The 11,618-nt window shown below is 43.2% G+C and overlaps 1 protein-coding gene across 1 annotated transcript in view; it reads right to left on the bottom strand.

Annotated features, from left to right (window-relative positions):
* The window catches only part of LOC147659481 (asialoglycoprotein receptor 2-like), a 53,400-nt gene extending 42,132 nt beyond the window's left edge, over positions 1-11,268 (bottom strand). The window contains exons 1-2 of the mRNA XM_086951721.1: positions 11,196-11,268; positions 5,163-5,240 (exon numbers count right to left, since the gene is read on the bottom strand). The gene's annotated coding sequence lies outside the window, so the exon portion shown is untranslated. The remainder of the gene's footprint in view (positions 1-5,162; positions 5,241-11,195) is intronic.
* Between the last annotated feature and the right edge of the window lie 350 nt (positions 11,269-11,618).

Here is an 11,618-nt window from a genome sequence, read left to right on the forward strand (position 1 = left end):
CTCCATCAAGCAGTCGTGCATCCAGACCCACTACTCCACCAACATCAAGAACCCAAGACCGATATACTACAGGATTGGTCTTGGATAGCAAAAACTATAAACATAAAAAGGAAGTTCCCTTGACAGAGATCAGAACAGGAAGCAAACATTTCAAATCTAAAATTCTGCTCCTGTAATATAAATGGCCTTGAAACTAAAACAATGGACAGTGCTCTGCTGACGTATTTTCAACAATTTGACCTAATTCTCCTTCAAGAAAAGAGGCTGGTGGATCCTTTCCACCTACTAGGTTTCAAATCATATCACCTCCCAGGAACCAGAAACTCAAACTTTGCCCATTTTAAAGGAGGCCTCATGACTTATGCCTCAATCAAATCCATCACGACTGTCAAGGAACTAACAAGCAAAAGTACTCCAACAAACAAGATAAAAACTATTCAGCTGGACATAGCTGGTCCTAAAGATAAACAGCAGCTAATACTTGTTAACACCTACTTACACCCCCAGAATAAAAGAAATGGGGCAAAAGAACTGGTAACATAACTAATGAAAATAATTACTGAGAAGTCAACCTTAAACTATATTGTCTCAAGTGACTTTAATATGTTCCTTATAGGGAGTGGAGATTTAGACAGGCCGGCAGAAGTCCAACAAACAGCATGGGGGATTCCACTTCAGGGTAAGTGTAACTGGGACACGCCAACTTAAATCTCCAAAGTACTGCTGAAGGATCTAGAAAGCTTATCCTTGGTAGCATTAAATGGTCGATTGACTGGGGATCGCCCCCAAGCTGCAACTTTCCATAATGCGTCTGCCGACACCGCAATAGATTATACTTTTTTATCCCTACAGCTTTACTTCTTGATAAACGATTTCTGGATCGGCATGCTAGATTACAGTGACCATGAACCACAAGAGTTTATACTTGCTATGCAAGGAAATGCGCTCAATTACTCAACTGCTGAGTCATGCTCCAACGTCACATTTAACCACAGGAGAATAAAATGTAATACACGCGACCCAGGAAAACTCTTGGCTGTATCAAAAAAACGGTGGGAGGATAACAAACTACTGTATGACATCATCTTAACAGCCTGGGAAAGCTTTACTGAAAGCTTTGGCCCACCCAGCCCTAAAGCAAACTTAAACGAAAGCTGAGCAAAATATCCAACAGGAACCATTTAGTAGGCCAGCAAAGAATCAAAAATCCATCTATCGGCAATCCATCAAATAAGGGGCGAAATAAACAGAGCAATGCGTAGCCTTCGTCAGAATTGCACCATTGACAACACACAGCTGGAACTAAGGAAGCTCAGGGCCCAGAAAAATAAAATCATTTGGCTAACAAAAAAGGAAGCCGCTGAAACACAATGGGCAAAATTGTTATGCGACGCAAAATCAAATAACAGCACCAGGTTTTGGCAAACAGTCAAGAGTATAGAGCACCCAACGGAACCAGGAATTAATTCACACATAACAGAGGGTGTCTTGGTAAAATATTCACAAAGCCATTTCAACCTGGAAGCTGGTGAAAACACACAAGACGTAGAAGTATGCCAGAGTGAATGGCAGTCCTTAAAACATCAAGGTCCAGAGCCCACATCCTTCTTCTCAATTAAAATGATTGAGAATAGAATTTCAAAAGGCCAAAATGAAGGCGCACCAGGGCCAAACGTCCTTCCCCCAATTATATACAAGCAAGACCCAGCCTCCCGGCAGGAGCATTACTACCACTTTTTAACAACATTTTGGAGGCCTGAAGAATCCCAGATTCTTGGAATGGATCATCTATCCATAAGAAAGGCAGCAAGAACGAGCCAAAGAACTATAGGCTCATAGCACTCATTAACATTGAGGCCAAATATTACGCCGGCCTACTACTGGCTGAACTGACCGAGTGGGCAGAGAAAAACAAACTAATCCCAATCAATCAAACAGATTTTCAAAAAAACCTGGGAAGAACCACAAACATTCTCACTCCTTCACTTTTAATAGATGCCACAAAAGCAATAAACAAACCACTATTTGTCTGTTTTATAGACTGTAAAGCTGCTTTTGATAGCGTTAATAGAGGGAAACTGTGGGATAAGGTAGCTGGGTGGAAAATATCCCCAACCCGTCTGAACCAGCTAATATTACTGCACTCTAAGACATGGGCCCATATCAAGCTGGTGAGCGGCGAAAGCCTGTCAAGAAGGATTCCAACCACTAAGGGGCTAAAACAGGGCTGTGGTCTTACCCCAACCTTATTTAACCTTTTTGTGTCATACCTCTCAACAGAGCTGGATAATTGTAATCACCACGCCCGAACTTGGGTGGTCTGATACTTTCAAACTTACTATATGCCAACGACCTGATACTGATCAGCCGAACCCCAGTCGGCCTACAACATCTTATAAACTACACAAGCAATTTCACCAAAAAGAACGCATTAAGCATAAACCATGAGAAGTCTAAAATTATGGTATTCAATCAGTGAAGCATCAAGATTCAATTCAAATGGCTGCTGGGCGGTAGGCAGCTGGAGACAGTTAAAAGTTACAAATACCTGGGAATCATTTTTGACAGTATGGGTACATATCACAAACAACAAGCACTGGCGTTGCCAATAGGTCTTGCAGTAGGAAAGTTGGAGCTATTGGTTTTGTAAATGACAAAGCCCTTTCTGTTTTTAAAATGAAAACAAAAATAAAAGGCATTGTTATTTGCAATTGTAATAGCTCCAACTTTCCTACTGCCAGACCTATTGGCAACGCCAGTGCTTCTTTCCTTTTGAGAGTAGACATGCATTCCAGCATCATGAAAAAGCATCTCTGAAGGTGCCCACACCTTGTGATTACTCTTGAGGGTTAAGAGCTGCATCTGTTCACAACTTTAAGATAACCAATTGGGTACAAATGTTTGGATGCTGTCAGGACGAGAGAAAGAATGGAGTAGACTCCAGCTACCCTTCCTAAGTCTAGTGTTCGTTTGTAAAAAGGAAAACAATTGCTCTGAATACAAAATCCCGCCACCCCATTCCACAAAGCAATTCGATGACAAACACATATTTCACGTTGGAGACGATAGGAAGGAATTTGTAAAATGTTTGAGATCAAAAGGAACCCAAAGGCTTCTTTCATACTAAAGATGCTTAGAAGTAATGCTTCCCAAACTTCAGACAATGTTTTACCATCTGTGTCGCAACACACGAATCTCCAGGTGCACGGTGCAAGCACTACGCAGTCAGAGATAAATAATAATAATAATAAGACATTTATTGAGCGCCTGGTTACACAAAACTGTGTGTCCCCGCGCTTACTGCAATACAAACTCATCCGGGGGATGATGCGGAAGGTAACAAAGTTAGTGTTTAGGGAATAGGTGGGTTTTCAATTTTGCTCTGAATCTCGTTTCGGAGGGCTCCATCCGTAGATGGGTTGGTAGAGCGTTCCAAGATTTAGTTAGGGTTCCACATTTACATGTCCACACTGCACCGTGCCATTATACAGCACTTGTAAATTGGAATTACTCCGTTCTATATATTTCAACAAATGTGCAATAAAAAAAAGATGTTCAAGTGAATACATTTGGCTGACATGGAATACATATGTTTATGATGATCTTTTTGCATCTTATATTGGAGAGAGCATCTTGGGATTGATATACGTATATTATCAACTTGTGTGATTATTTGCTAGCGCTTGTGAAGGATGAAGAGCGAACCAGGGTAGCCCACCGTAAAATAATAATTTGGACGAATTGAATAAAAGAGCGTGCGGTACATTAATACACAACTATTTTTTATCTAGAGATGGTTAAAACAAACGACACATTTGGTTTGCAAACTAAGGGACGGGCGGGGTATTTTATATTGTCACCAAGGAAGCTTTTTTTACAGCTAGCATACGAGTGGTAAAGTATTGGAACGGGAGGGCCTAATCGACAAACAAGGAGACTTATGAGAGTTGTATTGTTTAGCAGAAGCTCAGAGTAGGCGGGTTGGAACATCAGGTGAGAGTAATTGACGATGTTTAAAACACGTTGAATAACACACTGCAGCGTTCGTCTGTTTACTGCTGACTAAGGCTGCTGGAGAGGGTCTCTGTGTGATGAAAGTCCAGGTCAAATGTAAAAAAAAAAAGGAAAGACGAGTCGGACAGTAAATGTGTTGCGTATTCAATTCGGGCAAAGACAACCTACATGAAAATGCAGAGCGGGAAACTGAAAGTACGGCCGGCCTGCGGCCGGCCATGATTCAATTAGGGGGAGGAGAAGCCGGATGGGGGCGGGAGAGCCTGGAGCGGGATTCCGAGTGAGGGAGAGCCTGCAGAGGGTGCAGAGGCTGTCTTGGGAGAAGTGTGGGAGGGAAGCCAGATGGGGGCGGGAGAGCCTGGGAATGCGAGCGAGGGGAGGAGTGCAGAGGGTGCAGAGGCTGGGCTTGCATGCGACACATCGGGCCGAGTGGCGATGAGGGTGTGAAGCAGCAGGGGCCTGGGGGAAGCTGGCTGGGGAGGGGAGGAGAAATGAACAGATGTCCGTGAGGTGTGGGAGGAGTAGCCTGGGAATGCGAGCGAGGGGAGGAGTGCAGAGGGTGCAGAGGCTGGGCTTGCATGCGATGCGCGTGCTTGTTTGTTCACGTGATTCACGTGAACTTCAAGAAAACCGCAGGGCTGAAAGCCCTTGGTTTGAAGAGGATTTTGCCGACATGAATTCTCGCTCCGCTCAATGCGCTTGCGTGCATTGATAGGTCGCGAGACCTAAAAAGTGGCCATCCAAGGAAGAGGAACCCTACTGGCTGTTACGCTAAAAAACATCACACACCAAATAACTGGTCCTAATCTTATCCCTCTATTGTAAGTACTTAGAGCAAAGCTTCTACCAACAATTACGTATGGTAGCGAATCAATGAGAGGGAAAGATTAAATAATTATGGATAAGTTGGTTGCCAAAGCTGCTCGAATAATATTTAATCTTCCACAATACACCTCTCCAGCACAAATAAGGCTGGAGCTAGGCCTACAAAAGCAGCAAGTAGCATGGAAGGGCGTTTACGCCAAATGTTGGTATAAAATAAAGAGTGCTAAGTCTGATTCATTAAACTCATACTTGTGGAAAGAGATGACAAGGAAAAAGGATTGCCCCGCTATGGTTTATCTTCAGTCAGTTATAAGGTTGCTTACCTTATAGTACTTGTGGAAATCCGGCCTTCCTCACAACAGTTTTAAGTCCTTGGTAAACAAATCGGTAAAGATCGTTTCCTTAGAAGAAAATGAAAGAGATTTAAACAAGAGGGCTCACAGTTGGTTTGTGATTCAGAGCTATTCTAAATGCACAGCACAGTCATATTTAGGTACAAGCTTCCCGGGAAAGATGAAGGAAAGCCTTTTGGTGATGAGGCTGGGAATTTTACCGGCAAAACCGCACTTACTGCCGTGGAAACGCACGCACCCAACTACCCACTGCAGATTATGCGGCAACCCCAAAGAGGACGTTTTACATCTACTTTGCCTTTGTAAAAGTTTAGATCTAGAACAAAGACAGCTTCTAAAGCCGCGTCTGAATGAAAATCAGATAGGAACATGCAGACAGGAGGTAAAGGACTGCTTTGAGGGGAGCGACGTCTGGTTAGCCAACAGCTTTGTTCGATTCATGAACGTAGAAAAAGCAAAATTAATTTTAGCAACCTCCCAACAAACTGACTAGTAATCTAGACTGCTGGTAATTTACTGTCATTTACTCACTGGGAATTACCAATTTTAGACTCACCACTAAACTGGTATAGATTTTACATCTAATTTCATAGACATCTGATTTGTGGCGAACTTAAAGGAAGACGGTCTCCCAGCAGACATTGAGCGCCTAACATAAAACACATAATCATATTTTTACCTTTTGTATTATATGTAAGTTTCTATCCTTCTGTATTTTATAGAATTACTGTAACTTTTATCGGAACAAGTGCTGTTTTAGTAATATAAGTGTTTTTCATTATGCAGCTGTTTGCTAAGATTTTTATTAATCAAGCAATAAAGAATGACTTACATAAACATAGACGGGCTTCTGTGTAGTGTCAAATATTTTTTTTCTTTTTGGGAGTTTGATATAGTGCAAACTTGGCCCAAGGTCATTAGCGGGTTTAACATGAAAACAAGATTACATTACACGTGTTTTTGTAAGAAATGCAGAGATTAAGTAATTCGCCCAGAATCACAAGATCATTTGAACCTGTTCCAGCAGGTCTGGATGCAAAACTTGAAAAATAAAACGATTTTAAAACAGTATTATTTTTTTATTTTTCTTCTAAGGGCTGAGTCTTGGGGGCAGGGCCATCGCGATGACAGTGACGGAGGGGGAGTGGTAGGCATTGCTGTCAGTTCACACGTCAGTTTAGCTGGCCCTTTTAGGATGGCCAAACAGACATGTGCACTGAGATGTATCCAACCTGAGCTGCTTTGCTGGGTAGGAGATAGTATCCTAGCGTCATTCATTTAAAGAAGGGCGATACCATAAAAAACGTAGAAAAGCAGTAACATTGCCATATTTTGTTCTCATCTGCAGATACTAGCATGACCATTCTCAATGACTAGTAATAAGATTGGGAACATTTGCATTAATATTGCATATCTAAATGGGGTGGTGTGTGTGTGTGTGTGTGTGTGTGTGCGTGGGTGTGTGTGTGTGTGTGTGTGTGTGTGATGAGTCACAGTCTAAAAACACTGATTTTTCCAAAACAGAAATGATCCATTTTGATAGTTTCCCATTAAATATCTGTTAAACATGGCCCTATCATAAACCTTAGTGACTCCTAATATATTTATTCTAGCAGACCTGCCAATTTCATCTGAGTATTCATGCCCATTTATTAACAACAATATCATTCCGTTAGCAATTAGACAATGGAACACTCCACAATTGTAAGTATTAATCACAGGGTTCTACTAAATTACCACAGGAAGAGAGAGACCCTGGACACATCACAACTATCCCTAAAACCACTGGTAATATGGTGATACACGAGTTCATAATGCAGCTATGGCTAAGATTCTTCAACACAACAGGTGGCTAAAGTAATTCACCACTGGTGTCTTGGGGTCTGTTCTACTATGGCTGTGCACACCGGGCCAAGTATAACCCTTTTTGCACTTGACACACAGGGTGGGGGTGGGGGATGAGCAGTTACAGACTTCTCAGGCCTGTACAATGGGGGACAAGAGCTCAGAACTCCAAACCAACCAAACTATTATTTACTTATTTATTTTAGATTTGTAATGCGCGTAGCTGCCTCAGCGACAAGGCATCCCAGCGCAACCAGAAACCCCAAGGACCCAGGACCGACAGAGGATCAGCAAACAATTAGACTGCTTGCAGAGGAAAAAGCCAGGTCTTTAAGACTTTTCGAAAAGCCAGGTGATTCGGCATAGCTCTCATGGAGAGAGGAAGCGCATTCCAGAGTTTCGCTGCCAGGTAACCGAAGGAACGACCTCCGGCCCTCGCTCTCCAGACACGTGGGACACGAACCAGCGCAAGGCCAGCAGATCGAAGCAGGCACCCCGGCACATAGTACTCCAGCAAGTGGAGTAGCCCAGGTGGGGCCTGAAGTGTCAAGATCTTATGCGAGTAACAAAGTGCCTTAAACTGAATGCGCCGGTCAACTGGCAGCCAATGGAGCTTTGGGAGCACATGTGCTACTGAGTGAGATCTGGGCAGTGCAACCAAAAGCCGAGCCGCTGCACTCTGGACCCTCTGAAGGCGCTTAATGCTCGCCGTATTTCAGCCCAAATAAAGAGAGTTGGTGTAGTCCAATTTGGACAAGATGGACGCCTGGATAATAGTCTGGCGCACTCCAGGGGGAAAGAAACCGAGCAGTGGTCTGAGGCCACACAATAACCCAAAGCAAGTCCCAGCGACGACTTTCGTTTGTTTATCAAAAGTCAAGTCGCTGTCGAACCACACTGCCAGATTTTTCACAGCCTCTTTAGGGCGGGCTTGGGGCAATCGGCCAGCACTGTTCAGACCATAACTCCCGGTCCTTGCCAAACAAGAGAATCTCCAACTTACTGGTGTTCAACTGTAAACAGTTAGCCGCCATCCAGTCAGAGATAGCCAAGAGGTCGTCCTTGTACTTACCCACATTGGTATTGCATTTCTTCGAGAACGCAATTACCAATTGGGTATCCTCGGCATAAGACACCAGGGACAACCCCCTACTCTTGGCCATCTCTGCCAAGGGTCCTACATACAGGTTGAACAAGAGAGGGCTCAAAACAAAGCCCTGTGGGACCCCCGATGCAGAGCGAACTCCCGAGAGGGGCATGGAGGAACAGAGACCTGAAAGGACCTGTCCTCAAGAAAGGACCGAAACCAGGCCAATGCCACATCTCTCACGCCCACTTCCTTAAGGCGTTTCAGAAGTAATTCATGGGAAACATTATCGAAAGCCCAGAGCTCATCTTTTATGTTAAAAAAATACTTAAAATTACACAGCATTATGAAATATTACATATTTCAAAAGGGGGCTCAGTTACAGAGTAGTATATCCCAAACAATATCGAATGAAATGCGGTATACGAGCTCCAACATTTAATTGTATCAGATGCGGGCTTTTGAGCAGAGATTTGTGTACTGACACTCATTATTTTATACATTAAGCAATGGGGACAGCCCTTCTATATGTTCGACACTGGAAGTTGTGGTCCTGGAGGCTGATGTAGGTAGGTCCACTTCTTTGCAGTTGAGGCCCTTTAGGCCGATGCAGGTGAATGGCCGGTTTCAGCTGGTGTGGCCCGGGAGTATGTGAGTGGGGCACTGGAGTATTTGAGTGTGGCCTGGAGGCCACAGCAGGCAGATGCAAACCTCTGGTTGTTGATGTCCAAGAGGCCAATGGAGGCGGAGGTGGGTGAACTGCAGGTGCCAGGGATGCCAATGCAGTCGGTGCATATCTATGGTGACACAGTGGTGAATATTTCTCTGTGCAGCGCACGTCGTGAGCTACTACTGGAGACTTGAGGATCACACAGTCATTGGGTCAGGACCAGCTAAACGTCCTTCAGTAGCCTTCTGGTCACCCCATGCCCTGGACCCACACTGAGCTTCTCCTAATGGGCTGTGTCTCCTCCTAGGTAGGTTTGTAGGTTCAGGAAGAACTAATCATCAATTCCAGAATTTCCAAAGGTAGCCCTGCTGCCATCCTACTCACTCCAGTGACTGGATTTCCAACCCCCCCCCCAACCACTGGAATGGAGGCAAAACACTCCCACTCGCTGGATATACTATCCTCACCATCCATCTTTCACCATGATAAACCAAGGACAGCCAAAATGGATTTCCTGGCCAGTGATGTCAATGTTTTTTCTACTTTCAGCCAATCCAAATTTGTATTTTATTTTTAAACCGTTTTCACCTAAAGTGTAAATACATTAAAGCTCTATAGACTGACACTTCATTAAAAAAGAATTGCTTTATTTCATTTTTGAATTCCCAATTATTTCATAAGACCTATGCAGGTCATGACCGATTTACGTAGGGTCCCACGCATATAGAGAGATGATAGCAGTTTTCGTCACTCTGCCTCGCACTTTGCCATATGTGTTAAATGATAATTCTGCTCTCTTAGGACCTTAAAAGGCATTTTCTCCTTCATGGCCCTCCTCTCCAAGCTAATGGTTTCCTTGCCCTCTTCTTCCTCAGGTAGACCGAGCCATTGGTATCTATTTAGGTAATCCGGAATCTGATCTCAAACAAATGGAATGGATACAGAACACGGCAGCAAAACAACTCATCTTCGATTGAGATTAGGACTATATCTCCTCCTTCCACACATGAAGCTAAATCCCAGTGGCCAGGCAGATCTTGTTTATGACACTCAGCATTACACAAAGGACATTCAATGGTGAAGACCTCCTCGCCCTGTAAAAAGCTCTCTCTCTACTAACTAAAGATTCTCTCTATGGGTATGTAGCGCGCTTTATAAGTGTCAATGATTGATTGATTGATTGAGATCTAAAGAAGCCCGAATATTTGTTGTTAAAGTTTCAGGAAATGCCGTGACTCTGGCTGTTTCTAGGGGTTCAGACCGCTAGACATTGCAACAGCCGACTGAAGAGGAAACACACTAACTTAAATGTATTCAAGAAAGCAATACAAACGGGGTGTCCTTGACGTTGGTTTTAACCCCCCGTAATCACTATACTGCAATTGATATTGAATTATGATTTGCTGCACAATTTAATTAAACTTCTACATTATGATAGGGTATGTGGCTTGTGCATCGATGCCATACCATTGTGGGCAAGACAACGCAATCTGTTTGAACTATGTCCGTGCACGTGTGCGGGATTAGTTATATCATATCCAAAGGAAAATCCAAATTCTAGAGCCCAACTGCCACTAAATGAGTGGAGGAAACTATGCACAGTAGCTCAATTCTTCACATATTCCAACAAGGCAACCAAGCACCCAGGCTCTGTCTTGCAGAGAGTCAGACAAAACAACCATGTTTGCACCAGTGTGGAACAAGTGAAAAGAAACAGTGATAGTATGAATCAGAACAATACTAAGCCATCCTTAGCTATTCTTCATGGCACAATTGTGTATACATGCAATCTCAATGAAGAATTGGGAGCACCTCTAGGGACCTTACACCCAACAACAATACTTCCTTCGTATGCCTTAAACATCCTTGCACTCTACCGTCTTCTCATGCAAGATCTGACTTGAATCGAATCAGTCAAGGTGATCCTGGAAGTAAAGCCCTGACTTGCAGCAAATCAGACAAAGACTCTACAATACTAAAGCCACACCAGTGACAACAAACCTGTTTCCAAAGACCAGTATTAACCAACAGGTCTACCAATCACCTTTAATTACTACTGGCATTCATGTTGACTTTTTAAGTTGCATTTTCTGCATCAACATGTTTTCTTTTACTTGAAACTAGCTAATCTGCTTGGGCAAAACGACACACTCAGGGCCCTCTGAACATCACACATGCAACACCAAGTGTTCCTATTTAGACAACACTAGTTCTAAGTACATATGTAGATATGCGTGCACTTCCAGCTTACACTGAAAAGGTCTATGCAACCCTAGCTTGCTCCAAATCAAACACTTCATTCGGCGAACGAATAAAGGAGGTACATTAGTGCCAGGAACTAATACACAGATAACAATACAATTCAATACACAGTCTAACAAATTCCTAGTAGGGCACTTACTTTTAATGCTTTATTTTCTGCCGTTATTTCTTTTGTTCCTGTGCGCCACACAAAATCTGCTCTTCTGTTGGAGTCTTTTCTACAATGTGTATTTGTGCATTTTGTACAACTAGTCTTGTGAAATGACAGCTCCTTTATTCAATGATGCAATTTCCGTTCTCTTTTTTTTTTTCACTGGATAAAAATAGGCTTGTTCGAGGAACTACTTCTAATTTTAGTGATGGTTTGCTTCCCTTCCATTCAGTGGTTGTTCTAAAAATCTGGCATAGCTCGGCGATGTGGCGAGTGCAAGGTAAGTGGTTTTCTTTCTTTTTTTTAACTTTCCCTATCCCGTGATCTGTCCACTTCCACCCCTCCCGCCAGCAGTGCTGGCAGCGCTTGTCTTACATACAATAGAAAAGAACCTATAGCAGGATTTAGAGG

Source organism: Lissotriton vulgaris, unplaced genomic scaffold, assembly GCF_964263255.1.
Source record: "Lissotriton vulgaris unplaced genomic scaffold, aLisVul1.2 SCAFFOLD_5212, whole genome shotgun sequence".
Classification (NCBI taxonomy): domain Eukaryota; kingdom Metazoa; phylum Chordata; class Amphibia; order Caudata; family Salamandridae; genus Lissotriton; species Lissotriton vulgaris.